Source organism: Gopherus flavomarginatus, chromosome 4, assembly GCF_025201925.1.
Source record: "Gopherus flavomarginatus isolate rGopFla2 chromosome 4, rGopFla2.mat.asm, whole genome shotgun sequence".
Taxonomy (NCBI): domain Eukaryota; kingdom Metazoa; phylum Chordata; order Testudines; family Testudinidae; genus Gopherus; species Gopherus flavomarginatus.
Window position 1 is genome coordinate 171,065,592 of NC_066620.1, and position 11,368 is coordinate 171,076,959.

The window sequence follows — 11,368 nt, forward strand, 5'->3', positions numbered from 1 at the left end:
CTATTGGCATAATCCACCTCTGTGAAAGGTAGTAGCTATGTTGGTGAGAGAAACTCTCCTACTGGCATAGTACTGTCTACACCGGAGTTTAGGTCAGTATAACTGCATCGCTCAGGGGTGATGGCAAAGAGTGGGTGCGAGTTTCGTGTAGGTAAGATCAAGTGAGTCTAACTCAGTTGGTCTAAGGCAGCCCAGAGAGATTGTAATGGCAGGTCTATACTAGAAACTTACATCAGTACAGGTTCAACTCTCAGGGGTGTGAAAAATTCACGCCCCTGAGAGAGACTTAGTTATACCAATCTAACCCTGGATATAGACCAGGGGAGGGCAAACTACAGCCCGCGGGCCGGATCTGGCCCATCAGGGCTTTCAATCCAGCTCACGGGATTGCCAGCCCCATGGCGCAGTGGGGTTAAGACAGACTCCTTACCTACCCTGGCCCCACGCTGCATCCGGAACTGAACAGCACCATGTCCCTGCAGCCCCTGGGGGAGGGGAGAGCAGAAGGCTCTGCACTGCCCTGGCCTGCAGGCACCACGTCCCGCAGCTCCCTTTGGCTGGGAACCAGGAACTGTGGCCAATGGGAGCTACGGGGGTAGTACCTGCAGGCGAGGGCAGTGCACAGTGGAGTCGCCTGCCCCACCCTATCCCCAGGAGCCACTGCCAGACGTGCTGGCCACTTCTGGGAGTGGTGCAGGGCCAGGGCAGGCAGGGAGCCTGCCTTAGTTCCACTGTGTGCCGCTGCCACCTCAAAGCCGCTCAAGGTAAGCGGCGCTGTGCCAGTGCCCACACCCCAAGCCCTTTCTGCACCCTGCACGCCAATCCCCTGCCCTGAGCCCCTTAACCTCCTGCCTTGAAACCCCTGCTGTACCTCAACCCCCTTCACTGAGGCCCCTCCCACACTCCACACCCCTCCCACCCCCAATCCCCTGCCCCAGCCCAACATTCATGGCCCTGCATACAAATTTCCCCACTCAGATGTGGATCTTAGGCCAAAAAGTTTGCCCACCATTGATGTAGACAGTGCTGGGTTGTTGACCTAGCTGCTGCCTCTCGGGGAAATGAATTACGTACACCAGTGGGAGACCCCTCCTCCTGGGGTAGGTATTGTCTACACTGAAGTGCTACAGCAGCACAGTAACAGCGTTGTAGCTATACTGCTGTAGCATTTTCAGGCCTGCTTTATAGTGGGAAATTAGGTCAGTATAACTAGATCGCTCAAAGGTGTGAAAAATCCACGCCCCAAGCAATGCAGTTAAACTGACCTTACTCTAGGTGAATGGGAGAATTCTGTCTACAAAGCTGCTGCCTCTCAGGGAGATGGAGTACCTACACTGATGAGAAATCCCCACCTGTTGGCATAGCCTCTTCACTGAAGAGCAACAGAGTTTTAAGTAGTCACAAGCATGAAATGTAGACGTACTCTAAGGTTATGTCTCCACTATGGATCTTACAGCAGCACAGCTGTACCACAATAGCTGTGCCTTTCTAAGGTCTCCTACGTAGCTGCTCTTTGCGGGTGGGAGAGAGCTCTCCTGCAGGCATAATTAAACCACTCACAACGAGCGGCATTAGCTATGTTGGCAGGAGAGCCTCTCCTGCCAACATAGCACTGTTCACACCAACACTTTTGGTTTTTTCACACCCCTGACTGACAAGTTTTGCCAACAAAAGTGCTAGCGTAGACAAATTTTTAGTTGGTTTAACATGTATACTCAGGCAGCCAGAAGGTGGTGTACGTCGCACTAACATTAACAGTCTCTAAATTACTTAGATTCATTCTGCTTTATACTTAAGGAAGAGGGCAATGCTGATGAGAAATAAAGGAAGCACAAAAATAATTACATTATAATGATGGATTATCCTCTATTCAAAATTTGAAAAAGCAAATTAATAATATTTATATATTGATATAACAGGCTGTGAACAGAGCTGGAGAGAAATTGTAAGAATGTTTTGTAAAAGCAAATTGAGAGAAAGTTTTTTTCTTTCATTTAAAAAATGAAAATGTTCACAGAATACTTTAATTTAAAAAAATATTTTTGTGCAGGTCTCAGCTGGCTGTAGTTAGCCAGCACTGGGCTGGTTTCTGCCTCTCTCATTTCTGGCACTTCCTGATTACATACTAAATTGCACAGTAGTTTAAAATCTCTCTTTGTGTGGACAGTGGGAGTTGATTAGACATACCCCAGACTTCACTGCTCCTCTCTCAGCTCCGAACTGGGTCAATAGTCAAACAGCTCCAAAGTGAAACCAAAACTAACTCCTTTGTCTCTGAGGATGTCCGTCCCCTGCCACTGAAGGACTGAGCAGTTCTAGCTTCTCATTGGCTCAGCAAACTGTCTATATAAATCACTCCATCCAAAGTTCCCCATTGGCTTTTGCAGGAGTTTCCACTCTATAATAGCCCTACTGGACAAGAAGCAGGCTAAAAAATGGTGTCTGGACACTCTGGAGCCATTGTTGCTATAAAGAATCCTGTGGCACCTTATAGACCAAAACGTCTGTTAGTCTATAAGGTGCCACAGGATTCTTTGCTGCTTTTACAGATCCAGACTAACACGGCTACCCCTCTGATTGTTGCTATAGTCCACAGGTTAGGATCTCCAGAAGTACTTGCCTAAACACATTTGGGGATAAATGTGAGTTTAATGAACAGGATATAGCAAATTAAGATACACCTTTCCTAAGAGTATCTCCACAGTTCCTTTGAGGAGTACCCACTAAGAAGGTGTGTGTCACATTTTCAGGTTAACTGCAGCCAGGACCAGCTTTAGGCCGATTCCCCTGATTCCTGGGAGTTGGGCCCTGCGCCTAAGAGGGCCCTGTGCCTTAGGCACCTTTTTAATTTTTTAATTTTTTTTTAAATCACCTGCCACCCGCAGGGAGGGGGTCCAGGTCTTCGGCGGCATTTCGGCGGCAGGGAGGGTGTCTGATCCGGGTCTTCGGCAGCATTTTGGCGGCGGGAGGTCCTACGATGCTGCGGAAGACCCAGAGCGGACCCCCTGCCACCAAAGTGCCGCCGAAGACGCAGACCGCCGCCAGGTATTTGAATCAGGCCCCACAGTTCATAAAGCCTGTCCTGACTGCACCTGTATTTCCTCTTCTGTGGTCTCTTGAGAGCACAGACTTAAAGGTTTCCAGCTCCCAGACATCCCCTCTCTTGGGAGGAGACATGTATCTCATAGCCTTTTGACTGAGGTTTTGAAGGCTGCACTGCTCCCTGCCTTAGGCCATGGCTACACTGGCGCTTTACAGCGCTGCAACTTTCACGCTCAGGGGTGTGAAAAAAACACCCCCCTGAGAGCTGCAAGATACAGCACTGTAAAGCCTCAGTGTAAACAGTGCTGCAGCTCTGGGAGCGCGGCTCCCAGTGCTGCAAGCTACACTCGTAGAGGATGTGGACTATGTGCAGCGCTGGGAGAGCTCTCTCCCAGCGCTGGTGCTCCGACCACACTCACACTTCAAAGAGCTGCCGCGGCAGCGCTTTGAAGTGCAAGTGTAGCCATATCCTTACACTGCGAGATTCCCATCAAGCCAGTCTGCCTAAAAGCCAGAGTCTGTGCTTTGCTTTCTCTCTGAGAGCTATGAACAGTGTCTTGCCAGTAGTTACAAATTATCACACAGCTCCTTTTAAGGAAACCTATTTATTCTTAAGGTAAAAGTCACACAGAGAAAGCATATACATATAAAACAATGAAAGAACTTACACACATGCTCGACAGCTTACCAAAAGTTACCCACAACTCCAACAAAGGGCTCTGGTAGGTGTCAGTCCTTCAAACCCCACAAATGGGTTTTTCTTGTGGTTAGACATTCTTATCAGTCTTTAGATCAGGAACCAGAAGGAAGTCTGGATAAAGTGGCCCTCTCTTTATGCAGTTTGAGCTTTTGATCTCCAATCTCTGGGAACAGGTAATCAGGCACCCTGTATTCATGCTCTACACACAACTGCTATAATAATTGTATAAAGTATGCATTGTGGGGTTGTCATAAACAAATAGTTAAGGGTTAATGTCTCTTTTACCTGTAAAGGGTTAACAAACAGGGAACCAAAAACACCTGACCAGAGGACCAATCAGGAAACAAGATACTTTCAAATCTCGGTGGAGGGAAGCCTTTATTTGTGTTTTTTGGGTTTTGCTTTGTTCTCTCTGGGTCCTGAAAGGGACTAGACATGCAACCAGGTTTCTTGCCAATCTCCCTGCTACAGTCTCTTATATATTCAGAATAGTGAGTATTAAGTAGGAAAGGTGGTTATAGTCTTTTGATTGTTTTCTGTATTTGCAAATGTGTAGTTTGCTGGAAGTATTTTAAATAGTATTTTTCGGGGGCGGGGCTTCTCTCAGGTGTCTATAAGCTGAAAGACCCTGTAACTTTTACCATCTAAATTACAGAGACAACTTTTACTTTTTTCTCTTTCTTTTTATTAAAAGTTTTGCTTTTTAAGACCTGTTTGATTTTTTCCCCCTTGTTGAGGAATTGAGTCTGTACTTACCAGGGAATTGGTGAGGGACAGGGAGAGAGAAGGGTGGAATCCCTTTGTTTAGATTCACGGAGCTGAATCTGTCTCTTTCTCCAGGATAGCCCAGGGAGGGAACGCCTGCGATGAGGGAGAGAAGTGGGGGAAAACAAACCTGATTTCTCTGTGTTGTGATTCAAGGAGTTTGAATCACAGTGTCTTCCAGGGTAACCCAGGGAGGGGAAGCCTGGGAGAGGCAATGGTGAGGGAAAGCGTTTACTTTCCTTGTGTTAAGATCCAGAGGGTCTGGGTCTTGGGGGTCCCCGGGCAAGGTTTTGGGGGGACCAGAGTGTACCAGGCACTGGAATTCCTGGTTGGTGGCAGCCTATCAGATCTAAGCAGGTAATTAATCTTAGAGAAATTCATGCCCAAAATACTCCAATTTTTTGGACTCTAAGGTTCAGATTGGGGAAATATACCATGACAGAGGTATCATATGAAAGCTAATAACATGCTGGGTATCAATATCATTATAAAATGCACGTGTAAACCTTGCATTGGAAGTTATGAATTCCCTTTGGATAATGTTACTCGAACATGTTTAAGAGAAAGACAGCCTAGCCTAGGTAAAGGTGGTAAACAGGTCTGTCCAAGACAATTTACATACAGTATTAGCCGTAAAACTAAACCAGCAGGGGCTATCTTCAGCCTAAACTTGAGAGACAGAGAATTAACCTGGAGTGACACACCATCTTGGAAAAAAAAAAAAAAGGATTGTATCTTGCTAGATTAAGGTTTAGACTACTAGATATGCCTGTTCACTTTTATTTGTTTGTAGCCATTTCTACCTTTATCTTTTACTTGGTGTCACTTAATCCAAGTTCTTCTGTTAACAAATTGGTTTTACTCTTACTGTAAACCTATTCAGTGTTGTGTTTGAAGGGAAGGGTGTTTTTACCCAGAGGCGGATTTACACCATACGCTTCCTGAGGTTCAGCATCTTCAGCGCTCCCCCACCCTATAGCTGGCCTTCGTCTTTTTCATTAAAAATAAAACTAAACCCATTTTTAAGTTTAGGTGCCCCCTAGAACACCAGCACCCCTAGGCACGTGTGTACTGTGCCTAATTGGAAATCTGGCCCTGTATTTGCCCCCGGTACATTAATAAACTATGATGTACTGACTCTTTAACAGAGCAGTAACTTACTATCTTCTGTTAATGTCCAGAGGTAAGGGCTCTGTTCACTGATTATTATCTTTTGGCCAAAGTCTGGACTGGGAGAGCTTTCAGGAGTTTGCTGGTGAGGAAGAGAGATTGGCATGGCAGGGAGCTGACACACAGTCTTGTTGCCAGCAAAACTCACTCTTATTGAGGTAGTGAGGTATCACAATGGCTAACTGCTTTAGGTATTCCCAGCAGTGTGTTATAGTTGTACAGAATGCCTAGAGCCCCATGGTGCTAGACACTGTACAAACACAGAGAAAAAGATAATCCCTGCCTAGAATAGCTTATACTCTAAACAAACAGGGCAGATCAAGGGTGGGAAGAGAAAAAGAAGTACAGAAGGTGAAGTGACATGCCCAAGGTCATACAACAGGTCAGTGGCAGAACCAAAACTAGAAACCATATCTCCTGAGTCCTAGACTTGTGTTCTGCCTACAGGACCATGCTGCCTCTTTGTTTTTATGACATCCCTGGAAAGACCTTATACAAGATTTTTCCTAGAGTCTTAAAACTAATCTCTCATTTTATACTCCAGTCTCTCACTGCATTTGTATAGATACTTCCCCACCTATTCTCTTGTTGATGGCACTCTGATTTCCATATTGGGCAATGCTGAGTTCATCACAGGAAAATACATGAAACAATTTTCTCATGTGCTTGCCACACCAAGCATCTAAATCTGGCACCATGGTTTAAGGACACTGCTTTTTATTTTGTTGCACATGACGTTATATTTTTATATGTGCGCTTGTATCTTCAGATGACACTTAAAAGCATTAATACTACGTAGATAGTATATTTCCAGACTTGTTTACATCTTTTCCCGACTAGTAAAAAAAAGTTGTCACCATTGCAATAGAGTTGCTCTATCTTGCTTTCCCCCCATTTTTAATGTAGTGCTGTATGCACATTTTTCACAGATTAAGTCATAAAATCACTCCATGAAATATGGATGAGAAGTATTTAAGCTGCCAGAAACTGCTTGTCTCTGTAATAAACAAAACTTTTAAAACAATTTGCATAACTGTTCTTTTGCTCCTTGTGATGGAAGAAGGTTCTGCCAACTACATTAGATTTTGAAAAGATGCTCAAACAATCCCCAAGGAAAGCCAAAGATATGCATTTTTCACATTATTTGGTTGCAGTCCTCATGGATTGAATAGCATCCAGGAGGATTGCTCTGCCTGTCCCCACTCCATCAAGTTCAGTGGCAGACTGTTGATCACACACAAATTCCCACTGAACTCTCAGTTGCAGAAACAGGGCCTTAAAAGGTTTATGCTGACTTTCTAAAGGTGTGTTTATTAAAGAAAATCACTAGCTGGAGGTCAGGAAGCCGTGCCCAGGTGGGTATCTAGTTGCTCAGACTCTAAAATGGTAGAAGAAAAAACTGCCCTCTTCTAAATAACCTACTCCAAAGCTTGAGTCTTCACTAATCCTCTCCAGCTCCTAAAATATTGAAAATTATATTTTGTATTCATCTGTAACCATTAGTAACACATTTCAATAAACCTTTAACTCGCACGGTTGTGCATCAGATAATATTGTCATTGCTATTCGAAATCACAACCCAATTAGAGAGCTGCTGGCTTAGATATTTATTCTGTCTGCCTACATTGTGAATCGAGGATTCAAGCTCACAAAAAGAGAAGAGGAAAAAGATGATCAAACAAAAGAAGGCAACAATACTCCAAATAAATAGACACTGTAACAGAATGGAGAAAAAACTATGGAACCTGAATACAGGTCATCCCTCTGATCTAGAAATTAGCCCAACTTGAATACCAGAGGAGACTTTAATTTAATGAATTAATGCCAAATTGCTCTCTTTCATCAAGTCACCTTGCATTTTATGAATCAAATCTGGTTACTACTCTCATGCCCAAATACCAGTCCTTAGCATTAGGGACAGATTTTTCTCTCTGCTTTCTCAGTGGAAAGTCTTTGAGCCTTAAATAATTCAATTTCTGTCCACTTTTTAAATCTTCTTATATCAATGATGTAAAATAAAAAAGCTATGCAAAATATTAATCTGAGATTTCCAGACACCTTGTAGGAAAAACCTTGTCACGTACATCTAATACTATTAGGCTGTAAAAAGCGATTTAAGGATCAGCTTTATTCCCACAGAAATCACTGGTGAAAGATCAAGCCCCTGGGCCCCAAATCCTGCAACCAGATGTGCATGGACTGACCCTGTGCTGTCCAGAATCCCACTGAAGTCAATGGGATGCTGGTTGGTCTTAGGGGTCCACCATTGCAGACACAATTACAAGATTTTAAGTTTTTCAAAACAGCAACCATACCTTTCTACATGATCATACAGCACCTAGAAAGGATAAATAAATAAGTGTAATTCTTCTCACTGTTATTACATTTTGGGATACCAACATGACAAACACTTAAATTGTTTGATTTGATCATCTGTCTGTGGAATTCAGTGGTTTGCCTCATTTAATAATGAATTCTCATATGGAAACGATACTAGTGGGTACATAAACCCTGAAAATAGAGAAGTACATTCCAAATTGAGAGTTAATGTAGAAGTGAATTATAAACATTTTTCTATGCACATGGCATCTTACTAGCCTTGTCTAAGCTTATGTGACCCTCTAGGTAATTTGTGAAGATAAATGATCAGTTTTTCAGCACTCTTGGGTTGCAGAATAAATTAGAACGACAGCCAGATGCCACCAGTAACTTCTCATTCTTCCATGAAGCCCTACGAAAATGAAGGCTGAGATTTTTAAAGGCACCTAAGGCAGTTAATTTCAATTGGATTTGGGGGCCTAAGTGCTTATGCACTAAGCTCCAGAGACCCCAGGCTTGATCCCACCTGCTGACGACCGGGATCTTTTTGCGTTACAAGTGGGAGCTCATCCAGGATTTCAACTCGGAAGTCTCTGAAGCTCAGGATGTGCTTCCTCAGCTAGGGGAAGAATGTAACCCACATACCTCCTGGGTGTGGTGTTCTGTCCCATCTAATGGCATCGAGACCACTTAGAGAGAAAGAGAGAGATTGTGTGTGCTCTACAGCCTTAGCTAGCAGCCAGCTGACTTTTAGCTCATGCACTAAACTTCAGAGGCCTCAGGTCCGATCCCGCCCGACAACGACCGGGGTATGTCGGTGTTATATTTGTACCCCACTGTCTTTCAGGCGTCATGACCACAAACTACTTCCCACACTTTCCTGGGAACTAAAAGCTTTGCCTGCTCCCTATGCAGGTCTTAAAACCTCCAGCAATGCAGCTCTCTACTTTCAGAATAAAAAGCTGTGACCCATTGAAAATTGATAATGTGGGGGCAGGTTAAAAATAAATGGAATTTCAGCACAAGTTTAACAAACAAACGGCTGTTATACTTCATATTGAATTCACTAAGCCCCTCAAATTTTAAAATTATAGCTAAGTCTGCTGCAGATTTTTCAGATTACTGCACCAAAATGTAATGGAAACAAAGGGGTCCTGACAACATTTAGGTCCAAAAGCTAGTTACTGAATATACTTAGGGCTTTGAACCAACTCTGTTCAAAGATGAATTCAGAGATTGGGTTGTAATCTGGGCCTTAGAGCAGAGTACTCCCACTCCCTTCTGACTCTGACTCCTGGCTTGGCTCTTCTAAATGCTTCATTCCCCTTAGCCAGCCAGCCTTTGTTCCCTCAGCGGCTTCCTTCTTCTACCGCTCTTAATTCATGATGGAGCGCAGTTCAGGAGAAGCTCAGCTAACCTATCACCACTTCTGAGAGGAGGTACTGGTGAGCAGGTCAGATTGTGTTTAAGGCACTGAACTGCGACTCAGAATATTTAGATGCAGTTTCCAATCATGCTAACCTGCCTCTGTGAGCTTGAACTAAACACTACAGTGACTGTGTTGCTGTGCACTGTAGTGTAGATGCTTCCTGCAGAGATGGAAGAGCTTTTTCCATCACTATTGGTAATCCATTTCTCTGAGCAGTGGTAGCTAGGCAGATGGTAGAATTCTTCCATTGACCTAGCCATGTGTACTCTAGGGGTAATGCCACTAGTCTTCCTATATGTCTCTAACTCTATGTACGGAGTACAAACCAAATGGCAGGAGAAAAGGGCTTCCACTCCTTTAAGAACATAAAAACGGCCATATTGGGTCTGACCAAAGGTACATCTAGTATCCTGTCTTCCAACAGTGGCCAATGCCAGGTGCCCCAGAGGGAATGAACAGAACAGGTAATCATCAAGTGATCCATCCCCTGTTGCCCCTTTCCAGCTTCTGGCAAACAGAGGCTAGGGACACCATCCCTGCCCACCCTGGCTAATAGTCACTGATGGACCTATCCGTTATGAGCTTACCTAGTTCTATTTTGAACCTTTCAGTATTACAGGGCCTGATTCACTAACAATATCCTGAGGAAATCATGACATTTTTCTTTTAACTATGCTTGAAGTTGTTATGTGGCTCAGAATAAAAAGAAAAATGAAAAAGGTCTAGGCGAATGCAGAGTAGGATATGGGCAGGTTTAAACATACAGTAAAATGTTCACACTTGTGAAACTACTACTGTTTTCCTCGCTAAGACGGGCTCACTCAGATGCTATTAGGCATTCCATTAGATCAAGGGTTCTCAAACTTCAGAGCATCGTGACCCCCTACTGATAACAAAAATTACTACATGACCCCCGGTTGGGAGACTGAAGCCTAAGCTTGCCCGAGCCACACCACCCCCAGTGGGTGGACTGAAGCCACACCTCGAGTCTCGCTGCCCTGGCCGGTGGGGTTTGGGCTTGGGCTTCAGCAAGTCTAATGCCAGCCCTGATGACCCCATTAAAATGGAGTCATGAATCACTTTGGGGTCATGACCCACAGTTTGAGAACTGCTGCTTGTTACTGCACACAGGTGGCCAACAAAGTGCAACATGTTGTAGCCTAGGGGCTTAAACAGAAACAATAAAATACTTTCAAAGATAGCTTTCTGAGGGTTGATAGTTTGTGCAATACAAATGGAGGATTGTAAAGTTCATAGAATCATAGGGTTAGAAGGGACCTCAGGAGGTCATGTAGTCCAACCCCTGCTCCAAGCAGGACCAATTCCCAGGCAGATTTTTACCCCAGTTCCCTAAATAGCCCCCTCAAGGGCTGAACTTACAAGGTTAGGTTTAGCAGGCCAATGCTCAAACCACTGAGCTATCCCTCTCCCCACTTGGAACTGGGATGAAGAAAACACAGTCCAGGTAAAATCTCAAGTGCAAAATGATCTACATTTTGGTATTAGTTTCATATTATGATAGCTGTGCACAGTGTTTTAAAATAAATAAAATGTCAGATTCTGCCCTACAGACGTATTGCTGAATTTAGACTTAGCCTGGAAGAGGATGACAATACATGAAGAGAAGGAATAAGGCTAGTTCAATGGAACCTTGATCCATCACTAGGGCTTGTCAGACCTACATGAAGACAATAATAAATAGAACTATCACCACCTCTGGCAATAGTTATTAAATATGCCAGTTGTTACGCATGTATCTTGTTTGGTGCCTTTATATCCTTTTTAGAACATTAATTAACTTTATACGTGGCTCGTGCCTCAAGTGAAGGGAGTAAGGATGATTGTTAAGATCTACATTCCTTATAACATCCTGTACATTGAAATCCTGGCAGTTGCTTCAGTGCTTTCAGTCAAAAGTAAATGGTTGCACTTGAAAGAATTGT